Raw genomic sequence first — 19922 nt, 5'->3', positions numbered from 1 at the left:
AATCTGGTAAGAACCTATCTCTGTAGAGCTGATGTAAGCCATTACATCATCATTATTCTTAAGATTCATCCTGGACTTAAATGTCAGATTGTTTCACATAAAGTGAAAACCCTATCAGACTACAGAGAGAAGAGACTTAATAAATCTATATTAAAATATTAAAATATAATGAGGTTGATAATAAATACATATTCAGCGGGTAAGAGTGTATCCATCTAACTTCCCTTTACTGACAAAAATATTAACTTCTTGACTTTGTAGCCAAGTCTCTCAGAAGTACTTCATTACTTACATATCCTTTTAAATATATTGTCCTCTATCTCCCTAATGTTTCATATGAATCGTCCTTCTTATTTTTGGAGACTAATTCATTTTGCCATCTCTACTATTTATGATAATTTTTGCAAATAAACATTTCCCACTCCTCCACTAGTAAACTGTGGTTCCCTCAAACATCTATACCTTCATTTTCCCCCTTAACTTCTCAATAGTTTATATATTTTTCTATTTTAACTATCTACATAATTTATTCTACTAATGAAACCTGTTGGCTATGAGACACATGGTGGAAAAATAGCATGTATAAAAGCAGCAGATGCTGGTGAGGATGTGGAGAAAGAGGAACACTCCTCCATTGTAGTGGGATTGCAAGCTCGTAAAACCACTCTGGAAATCAGTCTGGTGGTTCCTCAGAAAATTGAAAATACTTCTATCTGAGCGATACCAGAAGCTGGAAACATCCCAGATGTCCCTCAACAGAGGAATGGATATAGAAAATGTGGTACATTTACACAATGGGGTACTACTCAGCTATTAAAAACAATGACTTCGCCCAGACCCGGTGAGAGAGAGACCCAACCGCCTGGTCAGGTGGGCACTCCTGAGGCTGCAGAGCGGAAGAGACCACCAACACTGCTCACCCCTGCCCACATCCCTGGCCCAAGAGGAAACTGTATAAGGCCTCTGGGCTCCCGTGGGGGAGGGCCCAGGAGCGGCAGGACCCCTGCCACAGACACCGCCGGACCCTGAAGGAAACAGACCGGATAAACAGTTCTCTGCACCCAAATCCCGTGGGAGGGAGAGCTAAACCTTCAGAGAGGCAGACAGGCCTGGGAAACCAGAAGAGACTGCTCCCTGCACACACATCTCGGACGCCAGAGGAAAAAGCCAAAGACCATCTGGAACCCTGGTGCACTGAAGCTCCCGGAAGGGGCGGCACAGGTCTTCCTGGTTGCTGCCGCTGCAGAGAGCCCCTGGGCAGCACCCCACGAGCGAACTTGAGCCTCGGGACCACAGGTAAGACCAAATTTTCTGCTGCAAGAAAGCTGCCTGGTGAGCTTGGGACACACGGAAACAGAATTTCTCTAGAACCGGGCACGTTCTGTGTTTACCAGAAGTCCCACACCCGCGGATCCCGGCCCGCAGCAGCTCTCTGCTCCCAGACCCGGTGAGAGAGAGACCCAACCGCCTGGTCAGGTGGGCACTCCTGAGGCTGCAGAGCGGAAGAGACCACCAACACTGCTCACCCCTGCCCACATCCCTGGCCCAAGAGGAAACTGTATAAGGCCTCTGGGCTCCCGTAGGGGAGGGCCCAGGACCGGCAGGACCCCAGCCAGAGACACCGCCGGACCCTGAAGGAAACAGACCGGATAAACAGTTCTCTGCACCCAAATCCCGTGGGAGGGAGAGCTAAACCTTCAGAGAGGCAGACAGGCCTGGGAAACCAGAAGAGACTGCTCCCTGCACACACATCTCGGACGCCAGAGGAAAAAGCCAAAGACCATCTGGAACCCTGGTGCACTGAAGCTCCCGGAAGGGGCGGCACAGGTCTTCCTGGTTGCTGCCGCTGCAGAGAGCCCCTGGACAGCACCCCACGAGCAAACCTGAGCCTCGGGACCACAGGTAAGACCAAATTTTCTGCTGCAAGAAAGCTGCCTGGTGAACTCAAGACACAGGCCCACAGGAACAGCTGAAGACCTGTAGAGAGGAAAAACTACACGCCCGAAAGCAGAACACTCTGTCCCCATAACTGACTGAAAGAGAGGAAAACAGGTCTACAGCACTCCTGACACACAGGCTTATAGGACAGTCTAGCCACTGTCAGAAATAGCAGAACAAAGTAACACTAGAGATAATCTGATGGCGAGAGGCAAGCGCAGGAACCCAAGCAACAGAAACCAAGACTACATGCCATCATCGGAGCCCAATTCTCCCACCAAAACAAACATGGAATATCCAAACACACCAGAAAAGCAAGATCTAGTTTCAAAATCATATTTGATCATGATGCTGGAGGACTTCAGGAAAGACCTGAACACACTTAGGGAAGCACAGGAAAACATTAATAAACAAGTAAAAGCCTACAGAGAGGAATCGCAAAAATCCCTGAAAGAATTCCAGGAAAACACAATCAAACAGTTGAAGGAATTAAAAATGGAAATAGAAGCAATCAAGAAAGAACACATGGAAACAACCCTGGATATAGAAAACCAAAAGAAGAGACAAGGAGCTGTAGATACAAGCTTCACCAACAGAATACAAGAGATGGAAGAGAGAATCTCAGGAGCAGAAGATTCCATAGAAATCATTGACTCAACTGTCAAAGATAATGTAAAGCGGAAAAAGCTACTGGTCCAAAACATACAGGAAATCCAGGACTCAATGAGAAGATCAAACCTAAGGATAATAGGTATAGAAGAGAGTGAAGACTCCCAGCTCAAAGGACCAGTAAATATCTTCAACAAAATCATAGAAGAAAACTTCCCTAACCTAAAAAAAGAGATACCCATAGACATACAGGAAGCCTACAGAACTCCAAATAGATTGGACCAGAAAAGAAACACCTCCCGTCACATAATTGTCAAAACACCAAATGCACAAAATAAAGAAAGAATATTAAAAGCAGTAAGGGAAAAAGGTCAAGTAACATATAAAGGGAGACCTATCAGAATCACACCAGACTTCTCGCCAGAAACTATGAAGGCCAGAAGATCCTGGACTGATGTTATACAGACCCTAAGAGAACACAAATGCCAGCCCAGATTACTGTATCCAGCAAAACTCTCAATTAACATCGATGGAGAAACCAAGATATTCCATGACAAAACCAAATTTACACAATATCTTTCTACAAATCCAGCACTACAAAGGATAATAAATGGTAAAGCCCAACATAAGGAGGCAAGCTATACCCTAGAAGAAGCAAGAAACTAATCGTCTTGGCAACAAAACAAAGAGAATGAAAGCACACAAACATAACCTCACATCAAATATGAATATAACGGGAAGCAATAATCACTATTCCTTAATATCTCTCAATATCAATGGCCTCAACTCCCCAATAAAAAGACATAGATTAACAAACTGGATACGCAACGAGGACCCTGCATTCTGCTGCCTACAGGAAACACACCTCAGAGACAAAGACAGACACTATCTCAGAGTGAAAGGCTGGAAAACAACTTTCCAAGCAAATGGTCAGAAGAAGCAAGCTGGAGTAGCCATTCTAATATCAAATAAAATCAATTTCCAACTAAAAGTCATCAAAAAAGATAAGGAAGGACACTTCATATTCATCAAAGGAAAAATCAACCAAGATGAACTCTCAATCCTAAATATCTATGCCCCAAATACAAGGGCACCTACATATGTAAAAGAAACCTTACTAAAGCTCAAAACACACATTGCACCTCACACAATAATAGTGGGAGATTTCAACACCCCACTCTCATCAATGGACAGATCATGGAAACAGAAATTAAACAGTGATGTAGACAGACTAAGAGAAGTCATGAGCCAAATGGACTTAACGGATATTTATAGAACATTCTATCCTAAAGCAAAAGGATATACCTTCTTCTCAGCTCCTCATGGTACTTTCTCCAAAATTGACCATATAATTGGTCAAAAAACGGGCCTCAACATGTACAGAAAGATAGAAATAATCCCATGCATGCTATCGGACCACCACGGCCTAAAACTGGTCTTCAATAACAATAAGGGAAGAATGCCCACATATACGTGGAAATTGAACAATGCTCTACTCAATGATAACCTGGTCAAGGAAGAAATAAAGAAAGAAATTAAAAACTTTTTAGAATTTAATGAAAATGAAGATACAACATACTCAAACTTATGGGACACAATGAAAGCTGTGCTAAGAGGAAAACTCATAGCGCTGAGTGCCTGCAGAAAGAAACAGGAAAGAGCATATGTCAGCAGCTTGACAGCACACCTAAAAGCTCTAGAACAAAAAGAAGCAAATACACCCAGGAGGAGTAGAAGGCAGGAAATAATCAAACTCAGAGCTGAAATCAACCAAGTAGAAACAAAAAGGACCATAGAAAGAATCAACAGAACCAAAAGTTGGTTCTTTGAGAAAATCAACAAGATAGATAAACCCTTAGCCAGACTAACGAGAGGACACAGAGAGTGTGTCCAAATTAACAAAATCAGAAATGAAAAGGGAGACATAACTACAGATTCGGAGGAAATTCAAAAAATCATCAGATCTTACTATAAAAACCTATATTCAACAAAATTTGAAAATCTTCAGGAAATGGACAATTTCCTAGACAGATACCAGGTATCGAAGTTAAATCAGGAACAGATAAACCAGTTAAACAACCCCATAACTCCTAAGGAAATAGAAGCAGTCATTAAAGGTCTCCCAACCAAAAAGAGCCCAGGTCCAGACGGGTTTAGTGCAGAATTCTATCAAACCTTCATAGAAGACCTCATACCAATATTATCCAAACTATTCCACAAAATTGAAACAGATGGAGCCCTACCGAATTCCTTCTATGAAGCCACAATTACTCTTATACCGAAACCACACAAAGACACAACAAAGAAAGAGAACTTCAGACCAATTTCCCTTATGAATATCGACGCAAAAATACTCAATAAAATTCTGGCAAACCGAATTCAAGAGCACATCAAAACAATCATCCACCATGATCAAGTAGGCTTCATCCCAGGCATGCAGGGATGGTTTAATATACGGAAAACCATCAACGTGATCCATTATATAAACAAACTGAAAGAACAGAACCACATGATCATTTCATTAGATGCTGAGAAAGCATTTGACAAAATTCAACACCCCTTCATGATAAAAGTCCTGGAAAGAATAGGAATTCAAGGCCCATACCTAAACATAGTAAAAGCCATATACAGCAAACCAGTTGCTAACATTAAACTAAATGGAGAGAAACTTGAAGCAATCCCACTAAAATCAGGGACTAGACAAGGCTGCCCACTCTCTCCCTACTTATTCAATATAGTTCTTGAAGTTCTAGCCAGAGCAATCAGACAACAAAAGGAGATCAAAGGGATACAGATCGGAAAAGAAGAGGTCAAAATATCACTATTTGCAGATGACATGATAGTATATTTAAGTGATCCCAAAAGTTCCACCAGAGAACTACTAAAGCTGATAAACAACTTCAGCAAAGTGGCTGGGTATAAAATTAACTCAAATAAATCAGTTGCCTTCCTCTATACAAAAGAGAAACAAGCCGAGAAAGAAATTAGTGAAACGACACCCTTCATAATAGACCCAAATAATATAAAGTACCTCGGTGTGACTTTAACCAAGCAAGTAAAAGATCTGTACAATAAGAACTTCAAGACACTGAGGAAAGAAATTGAAGAAGACCTCAGAAGATGGAAAGATCTCCCATGCTCATGGATTGGCAGGATTAATATGGTAAAAATGGCCATTTTACCAAAAGCAATCTACAGATTCAATGCAATCCCCATCAAAATACCAATCCAATTCTTCAAAGAGTTAGACAGAACAATTTGCAAATTCATCTGGAATAACAAAAAACCCAGGATAGCTAAAGCTATCCTCAACAATAAAAGGACTTCAGGGGGAATCACTATCCCTGAACTCAAGCAGTATTACAGAGCAATAGTGATAAAAACTGCATGGTATTGGTACAGAGACAGACAGATAGACCAATGGAATAGAATTGAAGACCCAGAAATGAACCCACACACCTATGGTCACTTGATTTTTGACAAAGGAGCCAAAACCATCCAATGGAAAAAAGATAGCATTTTCAGCAAATGGTGCTGGTTCAACTGGAGGGCAACATGTAGAAGAATGCAGATCGATCCATCCTTATCACCCTGTACAAAGCTTAAGTCCAAGTGGATCAAGGACCTCCACATCAAACCAGACACACTCAAACTAATAGAAGAAAAACTAGGGAAGCATCTGGAACACATGGGCACTGGAAAAAATTTCCTGAACAAAACACCAATGGCTTATGCTCTAAGACCAAGAATCGACAAATGGGATCTCATAAAACTGCAAAGCTTCTGTAAGGCAAAGGACACTGTGGTTAGGATAAAACGGCAACCAACAGATTGGGAAAAGATCTTTACCAATCCTACAACAGATAGAGGCCTTATTTCCAAAATATACAAAGAACTCAAGAAGTTAGACCGCAGGGAAACAAATAACCCTATTAAAAAATGGGGTTCAGAGCTAAACAAAGAATTCACAGCTGAGGAATGCCGAATGGCTGAGAAACACCTAAAGAAATGTTCAACATCTTTAGTCATAAGGGAAATGCAAATCAAAACAACCCTGAGATTTCACCTCACACCAGTGCGATTGGCTAAGATCAAAAACTCAGGTGACAGCAGATGCTGGCGAGGATGTGGAGAAAGAGGAACACTCCTCCATTGTTGGTGGGATTGCAGACTGGTAAAACCATTCTGGAAATCAGTCTGGAGGTTCCTCAGAAAATTGGACATTGAACTGCCTGAGGATCCAGCTATACCTCTCTTGGGCATATACCCAAAAGATGCCTCAACATATAAAAGAGACACGTGATCCACTATGTTCATCGCAGCCTTATTTATAATAGCCAGAAAATGGAAAGAACCCAGATGCCCTTCAACAGATGAATGGATACAGAAAATGTGGTACATCTACACAATGGAATATTACTCAGCTATCAAAAACAACGAGTTTATGAAATTCGTAGGCAAATGGTTGGAACTGGAAAATATCATCCTGAGTGAGCTAACCCAATCACAGAAAGACATACATGGTATGCACTCATTGATAAGTGGCTATTAGCCCAAATGCTTGAATTACCCTAGATCCCTAGAACAAAGGAAACTCAAGACGGATGATCAATATGTGAATGCTTCACTCCTTCTTTAAATGAGGAAAAAGAATACCCTTGGCAGGGAAGGGAGAGGCAAAGATTAAAACAGAGACTTAAGGAACACCCATTCAGAGCCTGCCCCACATGTGGCCCATACATATACAGCCACCCAATTAGACAAGATGGATGAAGCAAAGAAGTGCAGACCGACAGGAGCCGGATGTAGATCGCTCCTGAGAGACACAGCCAGAATACAGCAAATATAGAGGCGAATGCCAGCAGCAAACCACTGAACTGAGAATAGGTCCCCTATTGAAGGAATCAGAGAAAGAACTGGAAGAGCTTGAAGGGGCTCGAGACCCCAAAAGTACAACAATGCCAAGCAACCAGAGCTTCCAGGGACTAAGCCACTACCTAAAGACTATACATGGACTGACCCTGGACTCTGACCCCATAGGTAGCAATGAATATCCTAGTAAGAGCACCAGTGGAAGGGGAAGCCCTGGGTCCTGCTAAGACTGAACCCCCAGTGAACTAGTCTATGGGGGGAGGGCGGCAATGGGGGGAGGGTTGGGAGGGGAACACCCATAAGGAAGGGGAGGGGGGAGGGGGATGTTTGCCCAGAAACCGGGAAAGGGAATAACACCCGAAATGTATATAAGAAATACTCAAGTAAATAAAAAAACAAAAAAAAAAAAACAAACAAAAAAAAAAACAATGACTTCATGAAATTCCTAGGCAAATAGATGAAGCTAAAATATATCATCCTGAGTGAAGTAACCCAGTCAGAAAAGAAAACATGGTGTGTCCTCCATGGTAAGTGGCTATTAGTCAAAAAGAAGTTCAGAATACCAATGATACAACTCACAGACTATATGAAACACAAGAAGAAATACCAAACCAAAGTGTGGATGCTACAGTACTACTCAGAAGGGCGAAGAAAATAATCTTGGGAAGTAGAGGGAAAGAGGGATCTGAGAGGGAGAGGGGAAGGGAAAGGAAAATACTGGGGGGGGCATTCAGATATGGGAGGAGATGGGGAAGAAGTTCAGAGTGTCAGAAACTTAAAAGGAGTGATGTAGCAGTGGGAGAGGGGAACTGGGAGTAGACACTAGAAAGTCTCAGATGCCAAGGACTGAAGAGGCTCCCAGGACACAACAGGAAGGAAATTAGTCAAAATACCCAAGAAATGGGAGATAGAACCTGCAGAGACTATATCCAGTGTATGGCATGACCCCTGGTTGAGGGATGGGCCCAATTCAAAAATATTAATCCAGAATTCCTCCTGTCCAAAGGAAATGCAGGGAGAAAGAGTGGAGGAGAGACTGAAGGAAAGGCCGTCCAGAGACTGACCCACCTAGAGGTCCATTCCATTTGTAGACACCAAACCCAGACATTATTGATGATGCCCAGAAGTGCTTACTGACAGGAACCTGCTATAGCTGTCCCCTGAGGGACTCTTCCGGAGTCTGACCAATACAGATGTGGATGGATGCAGCCAAACACTGGACAGAGCACAATGGAGGAGGTAGCGAAAGGACTGAAGGAACTCAAGGGGTTTCATATGAAAACTCACAATATCGAATAGCCAGACCACCCCCCTTCCCAAACTCCAAGGAACCAAACCACCAACCAAAAAGATTACATGGGGGAAATCCATGGCTCCAACTGGATATGTAGCAAAGGACTGCTTTATCTGGCATCACTGGCAGCAGAGCCCTTTGGTCCTGTGGAGGCCTGATAACCCAGTAGGGGAATGCTTGGGCACTGAGGCAGAAGTGGGTGGGCGGGTAGGGGAGCACCCTTATAGAGGCTGGGGGAGCAGGGGGGGATAGGCAGTTTGTGGAGGTGAAACTGGGAAGGGGGATAGCATTTGAAATGGAAATAAATTAAGTAACCAATACAAATGAAAAAAAAAAACCCACCAAATTCTTAAGAACAAAATCTATAGTTTAGAACTTTAACATTAAATTACATGTCAAAAGATAATTGTTAAGTCTAGAAAGGTTGGGCTTACTCTGAGGCTTGTATAAATTTTTAGAAGTAATTTTTAAAAGAATATTTTATTACTTATTGAATTTAAAAATATATATCAGGAAGTTGACAAAAATCTCTCTTTTCAAATACACTATTATGGGAGACATATATATTCAAAACAAACCATTAAGTCTTTCAAAAATAATTTTCAGGTATCTTTTGATATTATAATATAATCACATCATTTCCCCTTTTACTTCCTACTTCCAAATTCTCTCACTTGTTTTCACTCTTTTATTTCCATGGCCTCTCATACTATTAATATGTGTGTGTATGCGTGTGTGTGTGTGTGCGTGTGTGCGTGTGTGTGTGTGTGTGTGAATATGTGTAAATACAACATCCTCAGTTCATATGATGATACTATTATTTTTATGTTTTCAGGCTTGATCCTTTTCTATTGGAGAACCAAATAACTTTACTGGGATTGCTATTAATAATAATTAGCCACCTAATTTTCCCAATATTTCAGCCTATATCTCCACTTATAAAAGTTTACTTTTCATAATTTCTAATTTTTGGTTAGTTTACCAGAAATAATTTAGTTAAAACAAAGAAACTATTTTGCACCTAATTACATATAGAATATTTGGCAGAGTGCCTGGTCTATCAGTTTTCTTAGCTGAAAGACCTATCATTACATGCAAAGATTTTGACTGAATCAAACTTGTATTCTTGAGTTTTCATTGCCTCACTTCATAATTACAGCATTTGGTTCACATGCTAATTTTATTAGGTACCTTTAACTTTAATTATATATTTTAGTTATTGAGATTAAGGTATAATTACATCATTTCCCTATACCCTGTCAGTAAACACTTCTGAACATTCCTCCTTGCTCTCTTTCAAATACATGGCTTTTTTCTCCCATTAATTGTTGTTACTTATATTTAACTTTTTAAAGGATTTATTGTTTCTTTGATTATTGTATGTTTGCATGTCTATGTGTGGGTATGGGCCCAATGAGTGCTGATTGCCTGCAGAAGACAAAAGAAAGTATTAGATTCCCAGGAACTGGAGCTACAGCCAGTCACAAATTGCCAAGCATAGGTACTTGGGAGCTCAAGTTCGGTTTTCTTCAGAAGCAAGAAGTGCTCTTTTTTGTTAACCCATCTCTTTAACACCTCATCAATGCTCTTAGGAGTCCCTATCAGTCACATCAGTGTGTTTCATAGGCAGACTATTTTTCAATTCTCTTAAATATAAAATGAGGACAGAACATGCACATAATCCAAAAGATTGTACTGAAAATCCATGGGTTTATCAAAATATTTTATGCATGGTTACCTGTCTAAAGCTCCCCTATACATTTAGAAAAAATTCTTGGAGTCAAGAGAAAATGAACATTTGAATACTGGCTCCATCATGGTAACAGATGATGTAAGACAAAGCTTTTAACAACTATAACTGATGTTTATGTGTAAACATTAGTATTATACTATATTTTAGTTTAGACAATATGATAACAGATATTGATTTTTAACTTGGCAGGCTCTAGAATCATTTATTACAAAAGCTTGTAGGCATTTATATGAGAATTTCTAGATTAGGTTTATATGAATGAAACCCTTTCTAAAGAGTTTGTACAAGTCTTATCTAACCCTTTGTGAATGACAACCATTTACTATCTTATCAATTGCTCCAGAGGGGTGGAATTTATTTAGTAGCACTCAAGTTATAAGATTTCATGAAGAAAATATTCATATTTATTCAAGGATATTGTTAGACTTACCACAAACATACTTATGTGAAATTATGCAAATAACTATAGAATACATTAATATAGGTTCCTTGTGATTGAAACAGATTTTCTCTTCAGTAACGAAAAAGAATTGGCCAGTTCACTGCATAAGATAAAATTCAAATGAGCTATTTTCCGCAAAGAAGTATCAACAGGATTTGGAATAGATAGAAGGAGATTTTCTAGTCTCAAATTTGAGTATCTAACCAGAATTCAAGATTCTTCACAGTAAAAAGTTACATCAATAAATGCTTTCTAGAAAGTGCTTTACATTTTGTTTAAGTTATAGTTAAATTGTGGTTATTAGACTACCTATAGTATTACTTCCTGAAAAAAAGGGGTGATTATATAATTATCTGTAGATCTTTTTCATTAGTCTTGCAAAATACAACCAGCATTGAAACTCATCTTCCATAGAAACTAGTCATAGGATTTTAGATAAGTTATGACTCTGAATTTCAGTGTAAGTTTATCTCACTCCCTCCTTCTTTATCTCTTCCCTTTCTCTTTCTTTCTCCTACCATCACCCTCTTCTCTCTCTATCCTTCCTATTCTAAAATAAGGTAGGAAGCTTTGTTCTACCATGATCTGCTTTACTGATCCTGGCAAAATAAAAATCAGGGGCTGGAACCATGAATCAACATGAATTATTTCTTCTCTTACTTGTCTCAATGACTTTGTCAAAGACATGGATAAAGATAGATGTTGCCAACATTTATCAAAATACAGGAAATAGAAAGCAGAGCAGAGTATACTCAGGATGAAAGAAAGAATATGAGTCTATTAATAAACTGTCCAAGTTTTAAACTTAAACCATGGTAACTATGGAATACTATAGATTTAAAAATAGAATATTTATTTAATGATATTTATAGAATTTAAGCTATATTCAATGAGTATTATCAACACATATGTGGGGTTACTGCTTAGCAAAACACTGGTTATTAAAAATACTAAAGTAATTTTTATTATTCTATTTTAATCCAAGTTTTATTGTTTTGTGGTTCATAGTGTTTTGTTCCCTTTTATTCTATGGCAAGAATAGTTGTCAATGACAATGAATTCTGAGGCTTGAAATACAGGGTACCAGCATGGTTATTAGTCTCAAAAATTCTAGATATTATAGATAAGCAAAGGCAATAAGCAATATTCATAAAACATTCGACTTTCAGCACTCCCTTGAAAAAGTTGGCAATTTTTTTTTCATTTAATGGAAAGCTTATTTGCAACCACTCTTGTCCTATGAAAGTAGTCATCAGGGACATTAGTGCCTGTGTAGGTCCATTACGGAGCATAAACACTTCCATTAGATAAAAGAACTAAAATGATTATGAATAATGTTCTCTTCCTTCCAAAGTACTCTAAATCAAACACTCAATAGTACAATATGTTTTAGGTTAATTGGTTTAATCCAGTTTTAATTAAGTTGATGTTTCCATGCCAACAAATGGTTTTTAAATTGTTGAAATTTTGATGTTTCAGAATATGACTAAAATTAATTACCTAAGAGCATTTGACTCAATATTTTGGAACCATGTGGTGCAATTTTAACATTGCTGCAGAAATAATTTTAATACTCACTAATCATGTTGAAGAACTTTTAAAAATTATAGTAATATTATAAGATTTTCTTTTCTTAATTTTTTACATTGAATATTTAATTATTCATTTGTATGGCATAGAATATATAGTAGATGTTTTAAAGATGGGCTTGGCAGAATAGGTCTATAACCTCAGCTACTAAGAGCGTTAACGTATGTTAATGATGTATTTGAGGCCTACCTTGACTACTGGAATGAGTTTAAAGCCAGCCCAAGCATCTTACTAAAATCTTACTTCAAAATGGTAAAGTAAACCCTGGACTGGAGAGCAATAGAAGAGTAATTACTGAGCATAAGTTCAGTGCTCACTAACATACACATGCGAATGTGCTGCACACACCCAGAGGTGAGGGGGAGAAAGTGTGGGTGGGAAGAAGGGATGGAGAGAGAAATAGAAAGCCCATCAACATACAACACTGAATCTCTTTTTGAAAATGTATATATGTTTGGATATGAAAGGGTTTATTGGGTTACAGGATACACAGGTCATCACTGAAGAAAGACACAACAGGAACTCAGGTCTGGAAATTAGATGCATGACATGAAGCAGAAAACAGAGGAATGCCTCACTTCCAGGCTCATGTTCAGCTACTTGTCTTAAATATCACTGGCCCACTTGCCTAGGGATGGCATCATTCATATTGGGTTGGACACTCTCACGTCAACCAGTAATCTAGAAAATGCTCCACAAATAAATCCACAGGACAATCTGGTGGAGGAAATTCCTCGGTAGGGTACCCCTCTACCCAGGAATAGCTAACTACCAAGAATAGGATATATATATATATATATATATATATATATATATATATATATATATATATATATATGATGCATTTGATTAAAACCAGATGCCCAGAGGCACTGTGGGAAATTTCTGTGACATTGTGTTCAAAGAAGAATAAAACTAGCAAAAGTAGGTATCTGGGACCAGTTTTTAACATTCATTTTTCTCAATGAACTGGAAAAAATTAGTATAAATAAAATGGTGTGCTAGTTAAGAAAATTTTTACATTCATATTTGTGTTATCTTTTGTTGAAATATTTTATTAGGTAAACAAAACTATGAAAAGGTACAAATAGGTATATAAGAACATTAGTGAAAAAGAGAGATACGTTTGAAAAAAGCAAGGAGATACATATGGGAGGACTTGCAGGGATGAAGGAAAAGGGGAAATGATGTATGTTATAATCTCAAAAATACCATTCAAAAATCACATTAATTTTTACATATAGTTTTTCCAATTAATATTATTATACCTGGTTATGCATGATAATTTTTTGAAAGTCTATAATGCATGTACAGTATCTTTCTCCATTTCAATCCCAGTCCCCTTTTCTCCTATCCCTGTCCTCATTGATCAACTTTGTTCTCATGACATTTTACTTCTACCTTTATGTGATCTAGGAATATTAAATGTTGTGTACATAAAATGTCAAGGACTTTCACATTGAGGCATCAACTTACCTAATAAGATGTTGGAATAATAATTAATGCACAAAACACGTGTATGATATTATAAATAAAAACAATACAAATATTTACAAACAATAACTATAAATGTAATTGCAACTGTAGACTGAGAAGAAGTGAAAATATGCTAGGTAGTTTCTGTTTACATGACATAAACATATATCCAGACACTGGATAATTCAAATGAGGAATTGCTCTCAGTTTTCATTTGATTTGTTGAAGGGGCTCTGGGACATTTTTCTTTTTTTTTTTTTTTTGGTTCACATTTTTTCCCATCTTTATTAAATTGGGTATTTCTTATTTACATTTCAATTGTTATTACCTTTCCCGGTTTCCAGGCAAACATCCCCTTAAACCCTCCCCCCCTTCTATATGGGTGTTCCCCTCCCCATCCTCCTCCCAGTACAGTCCTACCCTCAACAATCCCATTCACTGGGGGTTCAGTCTTGGCAGGACCAAGGGCTTCCCCTTCCACTGGTGCTCTTACTAGGCTATTCATTGCTACCTATGCAGTTGGAGTCCAGGGTCAGTCCATGTATAGTCTTTGGGTAGTGGCTTAGTCCCTGGAAGCTCTGGTTGGTTGGCATTGTTGTTCATATGGAGTCTCAAGCCCCTTCAAGCTCCTTCAGTCCTTTCTCTGATTCCTTCAATGGGGGTCCCGTTCTCAGTTCAGTGGTTTGCTGCTGGCATTCGCCTATGTATTTGCTGTATTCTGGCTGTGTCTCTCAGGAGAGATCTACATCTGGTTCCTGTCAGCCTGCACTTCTTTGCTTCATCCATCTTATCTAGTTTGGTGGCTGTATATGTATGGACCACATGGGGGGCACTTTGTTTTTTAATGATTGTTCAGTCTACAATGGGTGGTTGCATCCCTGAGCAAGTAGGCCTGGATTGTATAACAAAGGTCCGAATGGTGTGCATTTCCCTGGAGAAGATTCTTTTTCTGGATTCCAGCATCCTTTATTACCTGTCATACTGAGTGTGGTGTTAAGGCCTCCTAGACTTCCTGTGTCCACAATAGCGTGTCTATTGATGTCTTTCTTCCCTTCTCCTTTAGGCAGACATGTTGTTGAGACTTTGTGCATGTAACTTCCCACATCTCTAAGAGACACATTGTCACAGTGAACTCCTTGGTCATCTGACTTTGCAATCTTCTCACTCACTGCCCTTCCATTTTGTGTTGCAGATGTATCTGAGATTCTACATTGTCCTTGGTTACAGCTTTCTGTAATGATCCCATCTGTTACAGTGAATTGTTTTCTTGGTATGGGGTGAGGAATACAAATAGTTAGAATATAGTTAGGGGTTGTGCTGGCTTAATAAAGTGATGAATTTTTATACAAGTTTGATGACAATCTCAACCACTCAATTGATGTCTGTCTTTCATTTCGTCTAGAAGTGCCATGGGATAACAGCAACTTCCTCTCTCTTGTATAGTCATATGATTGTCCAAAGAAATACTTTATTTTATTGCAAGCTAAAATATTTTCCACTTTTAAATAATAAACCTTTTATAGTTCTAGTCCTGAAGTTTCGATGCAATCTGTAGACTGGCAAATCTGGGTTTTGATAATTTTCTAAGCATACTGACTTAAGAGAATCTTGAACCCAAGATTACCAAGTTAAACTTTTTCTACAATATTGTATTCCAAGCATTAGCATATCCTGCATTTAAGAATAGCTGGTTTAGTTTATTTTAGAATTCATCAGACCCTTCAAATGGGTAAACTTTACATGAGACAATTTGGCAAAGTAGAACTAGCATAGAATCTGGTGAATTAGGTCACAGGGGCAATTCAAAAGTGCCCGTGACTCTGGTACTGTTGATGGCATTTAATCAGGATGGTTTTGGGAAGTTTGAAGCTGGTGAAGCTGGAGGCAAGTGATGTAGCTTTTCTAGTTGCGGATATCAAAAGGAAGTGGTACTTTTGGAGTTTTTACAAGGAACAAAATTATGAAAAAGGGCAAGAAAACCTCTTCTCTGCCACCTTTTCACTTTCCTCCATATCTGCTACTGCCTAAATCTAATGAGGTCTGAGCCTCATTAGAAAAAGAAGTCACAATTTACATAATGTTGGACACAGCGCTACAGAGTGATGGCAGGTGTAATTAAAGGGTGAATGTGGAGCTATAAGATGATGACATAATGGGCAGCACATTATGCTTATAATTTAGTATTCTTGATAGTCTTCTAAGTTCTCTCTTTTATTGAATGCATCTGAATTCCTCCTGGCGCTTCCAGGCTTTTTTAGAGCACTGTCACATTTTTGTTCTTTTCTATTTAACATTAAAATTCCTAACTTTTGCCTCAAATCAGTGTGTAATTGGCCATCTGTCCATGTCATCAGCCCCTTCTAGACAGTGGCACTCCAGGGTTTGTAACCTTGGAACATCATTATGTGTATTGCATAAGCACTCCAAGGAACATTTATTACCTGTCTGTATCCCCTGTTTTTAAATGATGAGGAGAAACTAGGATTACAAAGAGAATGACATCTTTTCATGCATACCTCCTAATATTAAATAATGACAATCAACTATTAAACATTACAAGTTAAGTGCTATTTATGTACATGCTTGAATGGGTCTCTGATTCAACTGAGTGTAAGCTTATGGGAAAATTTCCAATTTCTTCAGTTCAAAAAGGAGAGCAACAAGGCACATTCTATTTAATGTATGGATTTTCATGTGCTAATTAAAATTAAACTTCAGGATTGTGCTGTAAAATAATTTGGACTTTTGTAAAAATGAATGGCCCCGTAGAATTACTTGGGGCAATAAACACACACACACACACACACTCATACACAACACACACACATACACACTCACTTATAACACACACACATACACACACACAATTACTAGTATTCACCATAGGACAATCAGGAAAGCATGAGTTGTGTAAAGAAAAAATAATTACACATAGTTGATAATCCAATGTCTGCAATTGACTCTCTTTTTGTAACATTCAGTTTTTGGTAATCTATTCAAGATGACTGTTTTTCAGTAACCTTGAAATGCTACTTCAGTAGAAAACTACATGGCCTCTTTTTGTATATTATTTTAATCCATAGGATGTTGCCTACTTTTTGAGGTGTTGACAAAAAAATTATTGAATTACATTGTTCATATAATAAGTAGGTCCATTTAGTTGTACTTGGATAGTATTTTATCATCTTATAGTAAGCAGAAAAGTAATATTTGATTATTTTGAAAACACAGGCTAGAAAAAACTATGTTGTTAGGCTGTGGAGACTAAGAGATAGATAGAAATGATATAGTAGGGTATATATGATAGCCATTCCTGATTGTCCACGACTACATCTGGAATGAACTATAATCCAGAAATGGAGTTCACACCCGTGATCTAGATCTTGAGGCTGGAAGACATGAGCTTCTGACCCAGAACTTAATATGGAGATCTTGAGGCATAGGGGCCATGAAAAGTTTAGGCACAGGCAAGGTAGTACACACCTTTAATCCCAGGAGACTGAGGCAAGCAGATCTCCGAGTTAAGCAGATCTCTGAGGTTTATATCAACCTGGGACAAAACAAATTCCAGTTCAAGGTATGGTGAGTACACATTTTTAATTAATAAAATTTCAGATCAATGTCTGGGTGAGGCCACACCTTCTGCTGAAGGCCTACATAAGGACATTGGAAGAAGAAAGACTCACTCTTCTTTGGCTGCTTGCACTGTCTTGCCTACTGAAGTTAGAACCTACTTCTTCAGAATTCCAGCTTATACAGAAGACTAGCTGAACTAACTAGACTTACAGGACTGAACAACTACTAGATTCTTAGACTTTCCAGTCATACCTGCCCATTGTTGGGCTTGTTGGGTTATAGATTGTAAGTCATTACAGTAATTTCCCTTAATATATAGAGACATTCCAAAAATTCTGTGATTCTAGAGAATACTGACTAATTCAGTCTTTAATACTGCCTTCCCAATATTTAAAAGACAGAGACAAGAAGACTGTCACAAATTCAAGGCCACACAGGTATATAGGGTGATTTCTTGGCCAAGCTATGATTTAAAAATTGATACTTCATTACATAATAAATGGTATGTTGATACAAAAAAAGTAAAAACGAAAATTGATAAAAATGTGGCTTACATTAAAAACCTCTCCTAATTTTTTATACATTAATGCAGATGGTAACTTCAAGTTAGAATCCCTGGCTATTTTTCAATGAGCCAAGTGAGAAATGAAAATTTACTTACATCGAAAAAAGATAAACTTTAACATTGTACCCAGTCTACTCTCCCATCTCTAGCTCACATCAATAATGTTAACCTACATACGTATGATAATTGAATTTTTAGAAAACAGAAGAGTGCTAAGATGTTAGATTACATGAAAGAAAATAAGCAACACTTCACTTTTGCATTGCAAGTCTTATCTTCTAAAACAAAGGAAGCCAAAAGACAGTACTTGGCTTTGGTTACCCAGCAAAGCATGCTGAGGACACAAGGTAAGATTAACATGCTTACTTAAGAGAAGCCTCTAGTCTGCAGCATGGTGGAATATTAATGAGCTTCCAGCTTTGCTTTCTCTTCATGGGACTACGTTTGCTTGAAAAGCTCATTCCATTTGGAATATAACCTACATCCTGATTGGTGGGACACCCATGGAACCAATCCAAGGCCATGGCTCTCAATGAAGTGCTGTCTGAAAACAGACTAGAAAATAGGACAGTGAATATTTGAGAGGAGCTTATGTCTAACCACTTCAGTAATAAGCTGACACATGCCTGCAATAAAATTCTGAGTCAAAAATAGAGTGAGATCAGCATTATGCTAAGTCAAATTGCTGCAGTGAAGGGAGAATAAATAACTATGTGCTTGGAACAAGATGACTTGAGGGAATCATAGATTTATTGAACTGCTCCAGATCACAAAGAGAGTTTAATATCCTAAGTTATCAAATTTACATAAAAATATGAGGGCATGCAGGGGTACAAAAATAATACCTTGTACCTTAAATACTATAAATTCCTTTTCATTGCCGTATTTGAATTTAACTGTTCACTTGTATCTGTTCATATGAAAATATATGACTGATTGCAGTATCACTTTTCAGAGACATTAATAATTAAACTGTAAGTAAAGTAGTTTGGGTGCATACTTCTACAGAGGAAGGCAAGTTTTTATTTGTGTCTCCCTAATCATAAAACTAAATTTAAAAATTAAACACACAGATAAAAAGAAAAAAAAGCACTAAAACCTCACATTATCAAATTCTCAAAGAGTGAAGAAAGTCACTGGATAATGGAATAGTAATTCCTATTAAAAATCTATTTTCCTAGATTTAGCCACAGGAAAAACATGTGTTCCATGGCTGGGTATATGATTTAGTGCATAATGAACTTGCCCAGTGGATATGAGGACCTGTGTTTGAAGAAACCTTGTAAAGGCAAATATGGTAGTATCCATCTGAAATCTCAGTTCACCTAGGGAGCGATGGGCATTAGAGACAGGAGGATTGGAAGCTTGTAGACCAGGGCACCCAGCAGCCACAGGACAGTTGCAACAACAAAGGGAACCTACTTCAAAGAAGATGAAAAGCAAGGGTGAACACCAAGATTGTCTTCCCATCTTTATCTGTGTGCTATGACACCTGCATGCTCCCGTACACACTTATACACACCATATACACTAAACACATGAATCATACAACAGCACATGTAGAAACTAATAAATGAAATGTACCATGTTATGAGCAAGTCATTCACAATGTCTCCAAACTCTTTAAAAACTGAAAATGAAATACATTCCAAAGGATAGTAAATCTAAATAATACTGAAAGTTATGTGCACGTGTGTGTGTGTGCGTGCATGTGTTCTTTTTTAAATTGAGTATTTTTTATTTATTTCCATTTCAAATATTATCCACTTTCCCTGTTCTTGTTCATAAACCCCCTCCTCTTTCCCCT

Source organism: Rattus norvegicus, chromosome 14 (genome assembly GCF_036323735.1).
Source record: "Rattus norvegicus strain BN/NHsdMcwi chromosome 14, GRCr8, whole genome shotgun sequence".
Lineage (NCBI taxonomy): Eukaryota > Metazoa > Chordata > Mammalia > Rodentia > Muridae > Rattus > Rattus norvegicus.
This window is presented reverse-complemented; position numbering follows the sequence as displayed.